Source organism: Triturus cristatus, chromosome 4_1 (genome assembly GCF_964204655.1).
Source record: "Triturus cristatus chromosome 4_1, aTriCri1.1, whole genome shotgun sequence".
Taxonomy (NCBI): domain Eukaryota; kingdom Metazoa; phylum Chordata; class Amphibia; order Caudata; family Salamandridae; genus Triturus; species Triturus cristatus.
In genome coordinates, this window is record NC_140585.1 from 736,620,472 (window position 1) to 736,639,012 (window position 18,541).

Consider the following 18,541-nt stretch of genomic DNA (forward strand, 5'->3'; position numbering starts at 1 on the left):
AATTGTACAAACATCCACGACTTTGACTCACAAGCCCTTATTATGAAAGCTAAATTTCTAGCCAGAGGTTACCCGCATCGGCTGATACGGGAATCTCTTAAGCGAGCAAGATTTTATGATAGGGACGTCCTTTTACGAGCAAAAGATCCTAAAACTAAAGACCAATTGGTATGTGTCACAAAACATTCAACTATGGACGAACAAGTACATCGCATCATCAATGCCAATTGGCACATACTTAATTCTGATCAAGATTCCTCTTTGCAACTTAAGAAACCTTTGTTTGCACATAGACGCAACAAAAATTTGAAAGACATTATTGTTAGATCACGTCTTAATACCCATGTCCCTTTTCTACAAAAAACGATCGATGGCACATCACCTATCAAAGGTACATTCAACGTTCTAACTGTAAAGCATGTGATGGAGCCATAGAGGGTTGCACTATTACTCTTAATGGATATACAACTAACTCTAAATCCATGACAAATTGCAGAACTGATAATGTCATCTATTTGATTATCTGCCCGTGCAATTCCGGATATGTAGGAGAAACCTCCAGTCCTATTGCTACTCGTCTCAATGAGCATCGCTCAGCCATCCGAACTAATAAATTGTTAGCTCCCATGGTTAAACACTATGAAGAACAACAACATTCTGCCGAAGATATTAAATGGCACATACTTGAAAAAATCAACATCGAAAATGAGACACACAGTGAGGAAATCCGCAAAAAACGTGAAGTTTTTTGGATTTTCACTCTCAAGACTTTCCATAAGGGATTAAACAATGAACTCCCATGGGAAAATGCCATTTTATTCAACAAATTCTAAATATTGGTTACCTGCTTTTTCTTAATATGTTTCCTTTTGCGTGCTACTGACTGGATTATCTATTTTCATTTTCCTTTATTACCTGTTTATTTTTGTTCATACATATCATATTTATGTGACACTCCAGCATTACTTTTCAGATTCCATATTATGTCCACCTGCTCCTCCCTAGTAAGTTTTGTGTTTTCCAGACTCTCTGCATCATTCCATCCTACTTTCTTCCATTATCTGCACATTCTATTAATAAAAGTCACCTCAGTTTCCCTTTTGAGTATCATTCAGTATATTTACCTTATGTAAATAAATATTACTTTTATATGTGTAGCCACGCTTTCCATTTCGTTTCCATCAGTCAGGCTTCGTTTTAAATCCGTTTCCGTATCCTTTTCCATTTACTACACTGTTTATTGTCCGCTCTCTAGCTCGCCGGCCGGTCCCAGCTTATTCCCGCGTTATCACGTGACCTTACGTAACCTTTTTAAATCGGGTCTTTTGGCTTGTTTCCGCACTAATGCCTGTGGTCCACATCCGTGTCTACATTTGATCCTCAAACTTCCTAAGTAAGTTAAACCTCAGACCTTTGTTATAGATATATTGTTTTCGGTCCGATATATAGTTTTTCGGTCCGTTGTATAGCTTATGCTATCCCTCTTTTGGAACATCAGAGTCTGACGAGTTTATCATACGTGGTTCACGTTGCCATATCATCTCTTTATTTTGTTTTCTCTGCAATTTTTTAGTTTACTATGTTGTACCCTGAGTTTATTTTCTGGTAACACAGCCATTAATTTTTCTTTAACCCCTCTACGGTCTTTTTATTTTGCTTGTTGGCGAAGCGTTTCTCATTGTTACTATTCCAGTATGTTTCATGTGTTTTTTTTTCTACTCCACATATTTTGGTTTACATTTGGCCTTCTCCTTTTCTGTTTCAGTGTTTGTCATCCTACAACATTAAGTCACATCTTTGCTTATGACGAGTTCATTCGCTGGTTTCTGCTTCCATTTTGTCGCATACAAATGAATTTCTTCCGTTTGACTCCTCAATCATTTCATGTATCTGCTCAACCTGTGCTGCAGGTATTTCTTGGTTTCATTTTTTGATCGGATGTGCCTGACATTATACCACTGTTATTATCTATCATTTGCCCTCTCCTCCTTTCGAATTCATTTTTACTGTTTGTTTTTCAGTAATTTTCTGAACTCATTCGGAGTCTAAGTGCCTTTATTGGACTTCACGGCATCTCTCTTTTGACTACTCCGTCTCGTCTCACCATATTTGTAAGCAGCCATTTACCGTTTTGGTTATTCCCTTTGGTCTGTTTTCCTGGTTTAAGGGAATATCATTTTCCTTTATTTGTTGATTTTAGATTACTGTATGATATGTATCATAGTAGGCTCCTGATCTTTTTTCTATCATTACACACAGGGAGTATCTTTATCGACAATAGGTCCTGGTTGGACCATATATATTGATCTATATCTACGACAATCCTTTAAGTAAGATTTTTCATTTATCAAGTTATTCATCTGGCGATTATTGGTTTAAATTATTCACTTTTTGCTTTTTATTGGCCTTTAGAATTCTTTCGTTTTTCATATCTTTTCTCCGTTCTATGCTTACTTATCACTGGCACTATCTTGGTGATCATAGCACTTTTTCTATTCTTATCACATCTGCACATGTCTTTTTGGTTTTTTCTTACTTTGGATATTTCGTGAAGGGTTGTTTTGTTCGCACCTTAATGTTATTAGAACAATAATATGTGAAGTATCTCACTGTTTTTAAGAAAAATTCGTTAAAAAGTGTACATTTCTGTCTTTTACATGACATTTTTTGTATATCTATAGGATAAAAGATTGTGTGGCTCTCCTGATGAAGACGCTTTTCTAGCGTCGAAACGCGCGTTGAGAACATCTCGGCTTCAGCCACTGTGTTTGTCTTTCTGTATTTGTATTTTTGGTGTATTTTTTTGTCTATTGCATTATATATTGATTTGTTTTACTATATGTGTTGCATCTTTTGTATTGTTTGACATTTTTGAATCATATACTCTAATGTAGAATTGCCTATAATCAATATATTTTTGTGCAATCTACACATATTAAAAATTTAAATATGCTTTTATAAACATGATGTACACTGTGTTTCCTTCTGCAATATCTAAAATGCCTATTGTATTATATAGCTGCTTATTCTAGACTGCCTAGGTGTTTATGTTCATATTTGTTATTTACCCTGCCCTAGGAGATCCGTAGTCCCAGCAGGGGGTCCCTTTTACTTGCATTGTTCAGCCCCCTTCAGCCATTGCTCTGTTGAAGTCTTATTCAACAGTTGGATCAGCCCAAAGGACAGCATACATACACTGGGCAATTGATCAGCCCCCTTCAACCAATGTCTTTCTTGACAATGTCATTCGGTTTTTAGGGCAACCTACAGGATGGGTATTTGGTGTTTGACATGTCAGGCAGTCTGACTTTTAATTGTTTTACATTTAAGTCCACCTGAGGATGAGGAGAACATTCACAGCCAAGCAGTCACATACATGGTGCACCACACACAAGACCTCAATGGAACAGTTGTGTGTGGTGTAGACCCTGTAAACACAATGGAAAGCTTGGAACAGTTTTTGTGGCATTGTCATCTAGAGCAGCCTCCGGAGGTCTATCTGGAGACTATCACCATCTAATCCTTACTTGCATCACTGAGTTCCTTCAACAGATCTGCTTCACAGCAGTCATATGAGTTATTGCAATGACGCCTTCACCCTTTCTCCCATGCAGACAGTGGAATGAATGACTGAGTACATGCTGTCTTGTAATCAATGGCCAGTATACCTGTGGATAAAATGTGGGACAGTAATGGTACTAGATTTATAGGGCTCTTCACTGGATTTGGCATGCACCTTCAGTGTCCACTGCACACCTTACCTGCTGCCAGTGTAAACTTGACCAATAGCTCCAATTAAAATCACATTTGAAGCACTGTGACAATGATGGACTACGTATAATATATTTTCACCATTAATTATAATGCATTTGTTGCATAAACTGAGCCTCTAGCTCAGCTCTGCAAGGTTTGTTTTCACACCCACGGGTGACACTAGTGAACTTAGTCCAATTCATCATTGCTGAGTGTGAAAGACAGGTTATTGTAGCTCTACAGAACCACACCCAATATATAAATGAGGTGGTGTTAATGCTTTTAAGTTGCTAACAGGGAGTGGGGAGTGTTGTGTAGTTCCTATAAAACCGATATAGGATCTGCACGTTTTGACAATATACACTGCTGGCTTGGTGTCCAGACTGATTCCAGACACCCCTACCGGGTATGTTGGCCTGTATACCAGCTAGCTCACAGTGCCACTAGAAACTCCTCTTACCAAGGAGAGAATAGTTCTTGGCAATTATCGAACATGACAACCCTGATCCCTCAGAACCGTGGAAACAGTGCAATACTTTTCGCTCAGTCACTCGTGCTCACTTTTCTCAGAGAGATACACAGAATAAACGATATGGACGTTTTTCAATAAGAAATTATTGATTTTCGTCATTCTAGTGTACAATAGGTGTGCTGAAACAACCACTGGACAGAAACAGATATAAATGATTAGAAGCACTAAAAAGGTAAAAGGATGGTAGATTTCTACTATTTTGCTATAACCACGAATACAGACAAGTATATGAAATACATGATAATAAAATGCGTACTCCTACGATGCAACCCTAACTAGATGTACCTAAGTGTACCTAGCATGTGTGTAAGCATTAAACCAAGAATTCCTCTAGGATAAAGTCAACCCCATTACCTGAAGTGAGAGACTGTGGGACCCCGTCTTGGTCTGAAGCTGTACACCCCGCAAGGAATGTCAGACCACTTCGAGCTGCAGTATCTGAATGAAGGAACCTCAGCGTCTCACGTCAGTGTGTCGGCAGGGAAGTCCTGATCTCCTCCGACTATCTCAGCAAGATGTGATGTTTATATACCCAAAGCTATTCACAGGGGTTCTACCTTGCTGTGCCATTGTCGGACTTAGGATGACGTTGGGAATGAACCTTGTACATAGTTATTATGCAGGAGATGGTAGTCCTGCTGAGTTTCCAAGCATCCAAGAATCCTCATGCATAATATATGAGGCTTTTGTTCAGGGAAAACCCCACGTTCTGTAAGCAGTACTGTAACTAGGTAAAGGGTCAGTCCAAGCAGCCCGTTATGTATGTAATGTAGGGACGAATATGGGTGAAAGGTTGGGATGTTGCCCAGGCCTATATTGGGGTACCTATATGGAATATAGCACCCACTCCTCATCCGACTGGACAATAGAATTAAATTCTAACGTACCACTATGCTGTCTAGGCACTAGTATGCAAGCAACTACAGTAAAACAATAGTTTTGCTAAACTCTAAAATGTTCCAAAGGAGAGGAATTGTCATTCAAGCAATAGCTCTAATGTGTCCGTATATATATAGTTTGACTGACTATAACCATCGGAAAGGCATGCAGGTCACAAAAGGTGTCAATTGTTTTGAAGTTCCAATTTGAGTTTGTTTAAAAAAAGAAGAGTAAAGGCCGAATTTTTCCCAGCACACAACGAGCCAAATGTTTATGTGTCCTAGCTCGCAGACAACGATCCCTGTAACACCTTGCAGATTACCTCAATTGATCACAGATGATCTTCGGTACTGCCTGCAGCCGATGCTGGGGCAGTCTGTGCACCATCCAAGGCCTGGGTGTCAGTGGAGGAGCCGGTATCCATTCCAACTGGAGCAGAGACTGCCTGCGGTGGCTCTAAGAATGCCACCATCAACATGGGAATACGCTGGGGACACTGCAGAACACAGTCCGTTGTCGGGTCCAGTAATGCATCAACGTCCGGCTGCGCAACTGGTGGAAGTGTCAGACAGAGATCTAACATGAATTCTTCTCCGCAAAACAGGCATGGAAGAACAGGTAAGATGCAGTCCATCCAGACTGGTCTAAATGACAGGAACCAAGAGGCACTTACTTCCCATAGGCGAGGTGTGCCCAGATGTCGTACCATGCGATCACGGTGTTTGCGCTCCAGGAGTGGTTTCTCCATCTCCTTGGTGACTGGGACGTCCATTGCTTAGCAGAAAAATTACAATTAGGATACCTGCTATTAGAAACAGGATCAGCGGAAGTCCTCTAAAATGCTTCAGAATACGGAGTGTATAAAGTTTGGTATAGCTCTGAGGACCATCTGAAAGGTGCTTAACAGTCCCAAACCTATGGTCTTAAATAGGTGAACTATACCCATTGTATCAGACATGTTAAAGATACGATTTACCATTTCTGTGAAATGGAAGGGGCAGTTCATATTTATGAGTGCCTCTATCTCAGCTGAGAACCTTGCTATTTAGAGATCAAAAGTCTGCCGGGCTGAGGTTAAGGGCATGGTTTTATGTAGAAGCATGGCTTTCATTCTGCTCAGAGTATCAAAACGTATAAAGGAAACATTCAATGAAGGTCATAGCGGCGCCTCCCTGACTGTATGTGTTGGTGGAAACAATACTTGCATAGAGCAAGTAACCCTGGAACTCACGGTTATTAGATATGCGATGCCCGGAAGCATCCCACAACAAACTCAAGATAGGATTGCTACTGAATCATTGCAGGCCCCGTGCAGCATGATATCCTGGAATATGAGAGATCCACCTAAAGCGTTCTCTCAGTCTATACCACTTAAAAACACTTCTAGATCCCTACTCCTGCATCAAAATCTGGACGGCAATTCCCAAGATTCCTTTATGAGTTCCTTTCTCATCTCTTCATATCTGCCTGCCTGTTGTTATTCTAGGCAATACTGAGACTGGAAAATTGTGACCGGTAAAGTTATATGGCCATGGTTTGACCACCCTTTGGATGGTGATTCTGCCACAGTAAAAGGTAATCTGTCTAGTTTTTCAATACGCATCATTCTATATTTTGCTCCCCTCTGTGCCATTTTCATCTGTTTTTCCATTAGATTGTATGCAGAAAACAGGGACGTACTGTTGATAAAACGCCAAAGCACATAACCTGCGTGCATGGATTGCAGCGTCCAGCTCAATAACATAATAGAACGTAATTGTGATTGCCCGTGCTGTAGTGTGGACAAATCGTGTTCTAGTACATCAATAGTAGAAGGTACAATGTTGCCCAGTGAATAAATCCTGGATGTTAACGTAGTCATACCATTGTCAACTATGGCTAATGCCTTTTCTAAGTTAATCCTGTTTCTCGTAGTCTCTCCACTGCTTCTAGTTGGGAGATTTTCCAAATTTCATTATAGACAGCATATTAGAAACGTTTTTGATGTGGCTTACAGGGACCTAAGAAAATGTCCCGTAGGTCCTCATCCTCTGTAAGTAAGGATAAGTGTTGTTTCACCTGTGCTAGTTTTGAGGTCTTTAGCCAATCGAGGCATAACTTCCCAACACTGTATGATGTCACCACCCCCACATCTTCTCTTTGTACATAGTGTGGGTCTGGCCTATGGATACTGAACCCTTCAATGGTACCCCAGAATCTTTTATGACATCTATTAGTGTCTGTGGGCCAAACCAACCATCCCTTCCAATTGGGGTCTGATCTATTTTATTGTAAAATGTCAGCTATTGTAGCCCCTTCTTGTGATGTGAAATTTCCCTCTGTATGTGATGGTGTTGGAATATGAGGTGTGTTCAAATCCTTGTTCTTGGCTATCCCATGACAGGAAGTCTGTTGCACGGTTTAATTTAGAAAAATCATCTGCTGAGGAATGAGGCATGCTCTAAATAGTGCTTCTGTTCCCTGGACTTGCCAATCTCTAAAACCCCAGACTGATTTTAATTATATAGTGTCTTTCCATAAGTCGAAACCCTGTTCAGACATTTGTGTAATAAAGGAAGAAGAGTAAATCTGTTTGGTGTTAGTTAGCATATTTTTCTGTGCGGATGTCTGTGCAGACTTATAGTAATATGAGGTAGGATCTGAAATGTTAGACCTTGAAAAATAAGAAAATTTCTGTGCTAAAGTTTTCAAACTACTTTTTGGTGGTGTAGGGCAATGTTCCCATTGGTGATATGTTAAAACATTCCTAGGGGTACTGAATTTGTGTAAAACATGATGACCATAATGTTGATAACAATACATGGTGTTAAAACCTGATGTGTCTTCTAACATTTCATTGCTAGAAAATGTGGCAGATTGCTCTAAATCAAACAACATATTGTTTACAGTTTCAAAATTCCAATCATCTGAAAATGTACTGGAGGTAATGATATTGTTTAATGAAATTTTAAATAAATGTGGTATTTTTAAAAGTTTGGTCGGGCCAAATATATCATAATTAACCTTGTCCCATACTATACCATCAGGTATAGGAACTGCTGTAATGTTCACTGATGACAAGTGTCTTTGTTAACGATGAGATGAAACATGAGGTTTCAGGATCAAGTTTAATTTTGAAGCTGCAGAGCTTTGGTCAAGGTAAGTTCCATTAACAAGTAAGCAAAAGACAGTTACTAAGCCTATCCAGAAAAGGAAGAAATGTATCCCGGTGATTATCCAAAGTTCTGTCCAAGGTGACACGAGGTAAGTCTTTTTAAGAAAGATGAAGAAGTCTTTGATTTGATGTTGGCGAGATTTTTGGGCTTGCGTTGTTTCAGGTTCACTTGGATCCAATGAAAAGGTATCAAAGTCGATGAAATAGCCAGATACAGTTCGATCTATTTTTGGTACCTCAGCAGGATTTGTTGAACTTGTAGATGACTCGTGTTGAGGTGTATTTATGTAGACATCAGTGTTAGGTCAAATTGAAATTTGTTGCTCATTTTGATTTGGAATTTCTGTTTCAAGAGGAACGAGTTCCATGGCAGTGTTGCATAGTCCATCATTCTGTATAAGAGACTCTTCAAACGTGATGAGCCTTTCCGTCTGAACTTCCTGTATGGTGGCGAGAGGAGGGCGTCGGCTACCCAGGAGCCCACTGGGCCTACTATTCAGTATTGACCACATAGTGTGGCTTGAGCAGGTCAACGGAGAAAATCTTTTCTTTTTTCCGGCAAGAGGCAGCAGAAGTACTGTTCTTGTTCCTTCAACAGCCAGGACAGGTACAGGCTTTGTATTGGATTATCCAAATTCTTTCTTGTCCGTTATCTTTTTTCTGACCAGAGCCCCAACCTTAGGGGCCCAGACAGGCCTTGCTGTGACTGACTTGACTTCCCCAGTGGCGGTCCGTTTTACCTGCGCATTGCTCTGTTGTGCTCTGGATTCATTCAGATCCTGTAAAATGGTTATTGATGCCAAATGGTTTACCATCTGCCACTGTGCCTTCACAATCAAGATAAGGTACCCACATTCTGAACCCAAATAGGACCTCATAAGGATTGACACCCCCTAGAGAACTTCTTGCCATATTATTGAGGGCCCGCTATACCCCATATAAGTGATTGACCCAACTACCACCGAACCTAATACTCTAGCTGTTAAAGATTGCTTTAAGTCCCGGTTTTTCCTCTCCACAACCAAATTTCCCTTGGGATGTTTCAGAGAAGAGTACTGCAGAGCAACACCCAAACTTCCCATGGCTTCCTTGGAAGCCCTAGAGCTAAAGGCGGGGCCTTGGTCAGAATGCAATGTGCCAACTGCGTATTTCCCTATAAAGACTCACAAATCTTTGATAACAGTTCAAGCGTCAGCCGAGCGCTGAGGTCATACCCATAGGAATCTTGAGTAGGAATCCACTGCAACCATGATGTACTTGTAAGCCCCATCAGATTGTAAGGGGCCGCAGTGGTCCAAATAGACACACGCGAGCGGTCTGCCTGATATTAATAATGGTGTCTGCTATGTGTTATGGTGGAACCTTTCATCCGTTGACAGATATTGCACTTTAAGACATAATCTTTGGTTTGCTTTGTTAACCCTGGCCACCAATAGCGTTGTTTCAGTAAAGAAACTGTCACCGTAACTCCTACGTGTGCAGAACCGAGACCCTTGTGTGCAGCTAAAATTAAGCCTAACATGCGATCCTCCATGTTTGGTATTACTCTATCCCCCACTCCTGGATCTGAGAAAATGGAACGTTATTTGCATCTAACTTATCGGAGTACTTGAGTGGAAAACCTTTCAGCAGTGCCTTGCTGTCTTTGCATGAAGCAATGACAGCTACCATTATCTGTCCGTCTATTGTTGTTTTTGAACAAGTGATTGCAGCTATGAATGCAGTTCGTACTGCCCACTTTGCGGCTTCATCAGCCAATGAATTCCCTTCAACATGAACGCCATCAGCGTGTGTATCACGTGAGCTCTTGGTAGCTCGTTTATCAACTTAGCTACCTGTTCCCATAGCATTTTATGCTTAATTGTGCCTCCTTTAGAGTCTTTTAACCCATTTTGTCACAAATGATGAAGATATTCATTGTATGACTGGACACATTAGAATGAATCGCCCACAATTAGTGAGGGGAATTCTCGATCCATATTAATCAGTGCCAGTAAAAGCACTTTTAGTTCTGCTACCTGAGCATTACAGACTGCTAAAGACTGAGTCTTTGTACAGCTTGGATGGAATTTATCATCCTGCATACGCCTTTTACAATCGCACATGCAGCGCTGTATTGTTGTTTACTTCCAATGGCCGGCTGAGCAGATCCGTCAGTGTAAATTATGTATTCATACTGATCTAGAGGCATTTTTTCATTCGGGAGAGCATATTCTTGTTCATATTGCAGAAATGCTTGTGTTTTCAGACTTGGGTTGTATCTGTATTCTACATCTGATACAGTGAGAGAATTAGCCCATTGTATCCATCTTGGAAGTAAGGCTTTAGCATTTGGAATGCTTGCCTTTGTTGCAGCCTCTAAGGCCAGTACCGGAGGCATGACAATTATTCGTTTCCCCTGAGACAGTGCTCTTTCTCTCACTACAGCAGTCTGTACGTCCGTTCTGTAGATGCAAAACACATCCTAGCCTTCGTGTGCAAGTGTGATTTGTATGCTATGGGTACTGTTTCACCTTCATTGTATATTAAGTAGGTGTACCCAGATAGGCCGCAACAATACGGATTACTAGATTGCAGACATTTACGCATGTCTGTAAGTGTTTGCACGCCATCATGTCAGCTTGTACGGAGCGAAGGATATCTGTGTGTTCCTGTGTCCATTGCCTAACTTGAAGTACTGGGTATTTAGACCCAGCGGTGCAGGGGCACACACCCTATGACTTCTGGGTTCACCCTGTTCCAGACCTACAGAAACACAGAGTCTTCTGGGTGAAGTCAAAGATCGTTTATTGGCTGCAGACCAATTACAGGTATCCTAGAAGTACAACAGCGTGTATGTTCTCAGGAGACTGCTGAAAATCATAGAAACGGACTTCATCTTAAATACACTTTTCCCTGCCTCAAGCATACATTCCTAGGTTTTATGATACGGCAATATACAAGTGTACATTACAAAGAAAAGGCAGAGTCATGATGACCATCCCACATTCCAGTTCGGCCAGCCCACAATGATTTACACAGTAAGGTTCAGATCCCACATTTGATATCAATAGGCCCCAATAAAACACGGGCAGCTCCTGTTTTGGGAAACAAGTCATAAAGCAGGAACAGTCAGGTGTGAAAGAGATTAGCCGGAGGCTCGTGTAGAATGAAAGGGTTTTATGATGGGTCAAACCCTGATGCTAATCACAGGTGGACGGAGGAAGGGGAGCTCGTGAGACCAGTTTGACCTGGGGCAGCAGAGCCAGCTGCCCAGGTCACAGAGAAGTCACGGGAAAGCACATGTACTGTGAGGCCCGTTTCTGCTCTATTATAGCCTATTTGAGGGCAATGACAAGATGGCCACCGCTCTCAAAATGGAACCCGCGTAGTGAAGCAGAATAACGTGTACACAGTGCATTCATAGCTAGAACGATATATAAAGCACTCGTACATACCGCATTAATCATTTGCGGTTCGCCAATACCAGGATAGACAGGGGTAGGGCCCTGTCCCCTACGCGGTCACAGAGATTAAAGTACGACAGACCCTCCTTTTGCCCTTACATAGGCAATCACTATACTCATCTCAATCCGAGTCCAGGTCAATGTTCACAAAGTCATGGAGATGTTGCTGTAGCATCATCCTATTACTTAGCTCGTCCCTCGATACAGGTTTCCTCACACATAAGGTAGCACAGAGGCCACATATCGCAGGAGCACACTGTATGCACAGACTGAACAGGAAAAGAATGGCTAAGATCATTCCAATGACCATCAGAACTTTCCAACCCCAGGCAGATATCAATTCCCAGAACCACCCCACCAGTGACCAGTCTCCCTTATCCACGTGTATGGATTCAGATATTTTATGGAGTTTGGAGATGGCTTGATAGACTGTTGGAGCGTTATCTGGTATGAAAATGCAGCAACTAGATTGGATAACCTTACATACCCCACCGCGGTCTGCAAGAATAACATCTAGAACCATGCGGTTCTGCAAAGTCATAAGGCGATCCACTTGGAGCTCTGCTGTCAGATTACCAAGGGCACCAGCCGTTACATTTACAGTGGATTCAACCACACGTGTCAGTTGTCTCAGGTTCCTACTATTCACCATAGGTCCCCAAAACGGCAGGAAGCCCAAAAAGAAGTCTCCTGCTTCCTGACCGGCAGTATCCTCCTTACTAATCACACCTCTCACAACTCTGGTCTTGTGATAATCAGAGGCAGCAGTAAATGTAGGCGGTAGCAAGTTCGCAATATAACATGTGCCCGAGAAATCAGGGGGCAACCATGTATATGCTCGGTCATTGCAGATGAAATATGTGCCCTTGGCAGCCAAAAATGCAGGGGAAAACTGTGACGGGAAGGTGTACGTTTCAGTACAGTCACTTCTTCCCAGTTGAGCTCTAGGATTCTGACCATTACCCTGTAAGCAGAACCGACCTATGTGGGGTACGACCCAGATTGGGGATGAGATTTTGCGCTGTCTTTCACCCAAACTAATACTATACCCCGTCGCGTTCCATCCTACATAAGGTCTCAATTCTTCTTTGGGAATGGATGAGTATGCATCAATATCCCTACTCATATCGGCAACTCCTTTCATCAAAGCCTTATTATTGGTGATAGGTCTGATGGAACGCGGTTGGCGAGGGGAGTACGTATCTAGAGCATAGAGAAACATGGTCCGGAATGCCCATGACGATCCATTGTAACTAAAGGGCAGCACCAAATAGGGGATACCCTTGTTAATGGTATGTGGCATTAACCCACACACCCAGCAATTGGTTGTGTTCATTACCAGTTGGTGCTGGTGCAAAAGCTGGATAAACGAGTTATTTACGAACTCGGATCGTCTGGTCTGTTCGTGCTCAGGCAGAGGGTGAAAAGAGTGAGAGGAGGCAGTAGAAAGAGGTATAGGCTGTACAGTGGGCGCAATGGTCTTTTGAGAAGAGAAAAACACAAATCCTACGATGAACATTACTATACTACACAGCGTAAATAGGCACAGAAATACAAAACATTTACTTTTTACAATTCTTGCTTTAGAGTTTATGTCCTCAACGGGTCTCTCCATCTTAAAAAACTCCATCCTCTAAACGGGCCGCTCGCGGCGGATGAGTTTCTTCTGCTAAGGAGTACGCCTGTCGGTCCAGGGAAACGCCCTAGACCAACCAGAACCGTTGACCTAACGTCTTCGGCCCGTACCCCAAAGTCTTGGCACCGCGACCCTGCGGCTGAACCCGGATGGTGGTTCGAAAAACAAAAATCAAGAAAGTCCTTCAGATGGGAGAGCCAAAAATGTCAAAAAGGGAATAGTAAAGAAATCTTTATTTGTCCATGGGCCTTGGTCTCAAATTATAGCGGAGACGGCCAGGTGCTGTTTGGTCTTGGAACAAAAGTTCAGGCTCAGTGGTGTCCAGTCGACTTGATGGTGGCACAGCTTCTTGCAGAATATTATCACTCTCTTGGTCTGAAGCTGTGTCTCTTATGCGTGCGTCACTGAATGGTACAAAACGAGGTACAGTGTCTGTCTCAGAGTCGGCGATACCCTCCTGGACCCACCGGTCATATGGCAAAGGCAAGGGGACTACTTTGCAGTGGGTGCCATGGATCCAGTGCTTCTTCCCTTTTACTCGCACCGCTGATCTTGTTGATAAAAGCACGAGGTGAGGGCCGATCCAGCGAGGCTCGTCGTTGCTCTTGCGCTGGAAATTTCGGACCAGGACCCACGAGCCAGGGTTGATAGGGTGTCCAGGAGGTTCAGAAGCTTGGGGAAGAGTATCATGTACCTGTTGGTGCAAAACACGCAGTTTAACAGTCAAATCATACAGGTAATCGAGTAGTACTGGATGCTCAATCTCACTAAATTTCGTAGGCCTCGGTACACCCCATACGTTGGCCGGGCGGCCAAAAACCACTTCGTAAGGACTAAGTCCCACTCGTGAGTGTATGGTCATTCTGGTGGACAGGAGTGCTAAAGGCAGAGCATCAGGCCATTTAAGACCGGTGCTCGCCTGAATTTTGGCCAGCTTGAGCTTTAAGGCTCCATTGTAGCGCTCTACTAGTCCAGCTGATTGGGGGTGATTTGCAGTGTGGAACTTTTGCTTTATGCCTAAACCTTCACATACATTCTTCATCACTTTACCCACGAACTCACTTCCATTATCACACCACACCATTCTCGGCATTCCAAACCTGGGGAAAAATTCTTTCACAAGGGCTTTGGCTGTGGATAGGGCAGTGTTATCTTTCAGAGGATAAGCCTCTATCCATTTTGAGAAAGCACAAACAACCACCAGTACATATTTCAGGTTGTTGCATCTTTCCATGTGAATAAAGTCCAGCTGCAAAACTTCGAATGGACATGATGGGGGTGCAAAGTGACCAGCTGGAGTTGGGGTTCCCCTACCAGGGTTGTATTTCAAGCATACCATGCAATTCTTGACCACATTCTCTGCACATTTGGGAATTCCAGCATTCTGCCATACTGGAGCCAACAACTTACAAATTCCTTTCGTACTGATATGTGCCATTCCATGTGCCATAGTAACCACTGGGAGCACATATGCGTCAGGTAACAACCATCGCCTATGTTCTGTCAGATCAATCCAGCAACCATTCTCATCCAACTTACCCATACTTTCTCTCCACTTGCTTAGCTCTTTCTCTGTGGCCTCAGCTTGAAGCGACTTCACACTCTCTATTGTGTTCTCACACATTCCAACATCATCAACCCATCTTGCAGGGCTTGCAACATACATTCTAGTCTTCACATTCTGTGCTGTTTCTTTCGCGGTCTCATCAGCAAACGCATTCCCACGTCCAACATCATCTGTGATTTTCCTGTGCGCACTGCATTTCATGATCGCAACTTGCAACGGTAGGGTCAGTGACTCAAGGAGATCATTCACCAACTTGCCATTCTGAATTTTAGCTCCATGCGACGTCAGAAACCCACGCTCTTTCCACAGTCGCCCAAAATTATGAGCCACGCTAAAGGCGTACTGGCTATCTGTGTAAATATTCACTCTCATTCCTTCAGACAACACGCACGCTCTCGTGAGGGCGATTAATTCTGCTGCTTGGGCCGAATTATGTGGCACTCGTGCAGTTTCCACGACCGTGTGTAAAGTCGTGATAGCATATGCAGCAGTCGTGTCACCATTAGGGAGCTTGAAACACGAACCATCCACCCATAAAGTGCCATCACACTCAGTCAGGGGAGTATCTTTTAGATCTACTCTCCCTTTCGTCTCTTCTTCTGTTCTGAACAGACAGTCATGTTGCTCAATCTCATCTGAGTCTGCTGGAATTGGCAATAACGTAGCTGGATTCAGCGTACTGCATCTCTTTATGTGTATGTGATTTGCTAACAGTGTAAGCTCATAGCCTGATAATCGCGCACTAGTCAAGTGTTGTGTCTTGGTCCTATTTAATAATGTGTCTACAGCATGCGGAACCATAACGATCAATGTGTTGTCCATTACCAAACCAGCAGATTGTCGGATAGACATCGCTGCAGCAGCTGTCGCTCTCAGACAGCTTGGCAATGCCCTCGCTACAGGGTCCAAGGTGGATGAAAAATATGCGCATGGGCGCGGTCTGTCGCCAAAGGGCTGTGTTAACACTGACAACGCACATCCATCTTTCTCGTGAACATACAACGTAAAAGGCTTGCTGTAGTCAGGAGTACCCAACACAGGAGCTGAGCACAATGCATTGCGCAATTCCACAAAACTTTTCTGGCACTCTTCAGACCATGGGATAGGATTCGGTGTGTCTTTGCATGTTAAGGCTAACAAAGGTTTTGCCAACAAGGAAAAATTAGGAATCCAATGCCTACAGTATGAGGTAATGCCCAAGAAAGCACGTACTTCTCTCTGTGTTCTTGGCACACTCAACTGTGTAATGGCTTGAATTCTTTCTGGGGTCAGTTTCCTTCCCTCCTTCGACAAGAGATGACCTAAGTAGGTCACTTCTTGTCGACAATATTGCAGCTTAGAGAGAGACACTTTGTGATGGAAAGCAGATAAATGGCGCAACAATGACAATGTGGCTTCTTTACAGATGTTTTCAGTATCCGCGGCGATTAGTAAATCGTCCACGTATTGAATCAGAATAGCGCCACTAGGTAAAACAAGTGCATCAAGCTGCGTTTTCAAAGCTTGACTGTATATGGATGGACTCTCACAGTAGCCCTGGGGAGCGCGTTTGAAGCGGAAGCTTCGGCCTCCCAGACTAAAGCCAAAAATATCTCTGCTCTCCTTTGCAATTGGGATGCTAAAGAAAGCATTCTTTAAATCGATCACTGAAAACCAGGCAGCAGAGGCTGGAATCATCGTTAACAAGGCAGTTATATCAGGGACAACCGGAAACTGTGGCACAACAATCTTATTAACCTCTCTAAGATCAATCACAAATCTGTAAACAGGTGGCTGTGAAGGGTCCGTTCTTTTTAAGACAGGTAAAATCGGACTATTGCAAACGTTGCCTCTTGTTTCTTCAATCACACCCTTATTAATCAAATCGCTGACAATGTCTAACAATGCTTTCTGGCCTTCATTAGAGATCTTGTACTGGGGAATACGTGGCAGTCTGACATTAGCCTTTAAAGTCACCACGTATGGCGGTATCTCCAAGAGGCCCACATCATTGGGACCAGTAGCCCAAAGGGCATCCGGAAGGGATGACAATTCAGGTGGCATTGTATTTTTAGACAAGTACATTGGGGAAATCACTTTCTTACCTAATGTAAGTTGTACTCCTGAGGGAGAACAATACAGTGTAGCGTGCAATCTTTTCAACAAATCTAATCCTAGCAAATTCTCACCACAACCTGTCGTCAGAATCAGGGGTGCTTTCAACTCGCAAGGCCCAATAGAAAGTGACATGGGACTAGAAATCGGGTTCCTAACCGGGGCGCCAGAAAAACCTACTGAAACATTTATATCGCCAGACAAAGGTGCGCCAGGGAGTTTTGAATGCATGATTGAACTCTTTGCAGCACCAGTGTCCAGCAGAAAGGGCTCCGTTACATTTGCTGTAGTTACCTTAACATACGGTCCACTCTGATCCACTGGCACTGAAACAACTCCCTCTCTCTGTCTACGGCTGTCCTAGTAATCATTATTTTCTGCATCGCCGTCCTCTGCATAATAATCATTATTATAATACTGAGCTGTATTACTAGTCGCATTGGTTTGCTGATCAAAGCTATTAATGGCGCTTTGGGGCGGAAGAGGACGCGCGTTCTGGGGAACACTTCCACGCCCTCTGCCTCTAGGAGCTTGCTGACCACCCCTACCTCTTGCGCCATACGCATTACCGTTCCGCTGCATTAATTTAGGGCAACTATATTTAAAATGACCTTCCTCTTTGCAGTATGAACATTGGTTGGGACCTACAGGGACACGTGGTTGATAATACCCATTCATTTGCTGATTGTTCTGAAACTGTTGGGGTTGGTGATAGACACCTTGGGGTTGCCTATAATTATTCTGACCTCCACGTGGCGGATAGGCCTGCTGCAAAAGGACCTTTGTCTTTAGTTCCTTCGTTTTCTTTTCTGTTCTATCTTTTTCGTCTTTATCTCTGTTTTCATAATACTGTGCAGTAGCCAGTATTTGCGCTGAAGAGGAAACAGCCCAAGAACTTTCTGAATCTTTTAACTTTTTACACAGGTCAGGAAGTAGATTCTGCACAAACTTATCCACAAATAACCGTTGGCCACCCTCAGTACTCATATCTTGCCCACTGTGGTCAACAAACGTTTCTTCAAACCTAGTAAAGAAGTCTGACACTGTCTCATCTTTCTTCTGCTTGCATGCAGATAACTTGTCCCAATTTACGCGCATCGCGGGCATTATTGTCTTCATATATGTGATGATTCTACCAGGCAGTTCTGCTACTAAAGGTTCAGGTTTCGCACCACCAGTTTGTCTAGCATCAGCAGCGATGATGTTAGCCCATGTGTCTCCTAGTTCTGCAGCATGATCCGTATTACGTATGGATCCCCACAAAGGCTGTGGAACCACATTCCCAAACAGCATATCTACATCAGCCAGATTCATTACACAAGATTCTGCAGTCTGTGACAACTCCTTATAATAACCAGTAGGGTTTTTACGGGGATCAGGCAATGACTGCTTAAGTGCTAACACCTCAGATCTTTTCCATGGAACATGTACCCAAATACGCTGGAAATGTGCTACGACAGGTGGATTGGCATTTGCATCA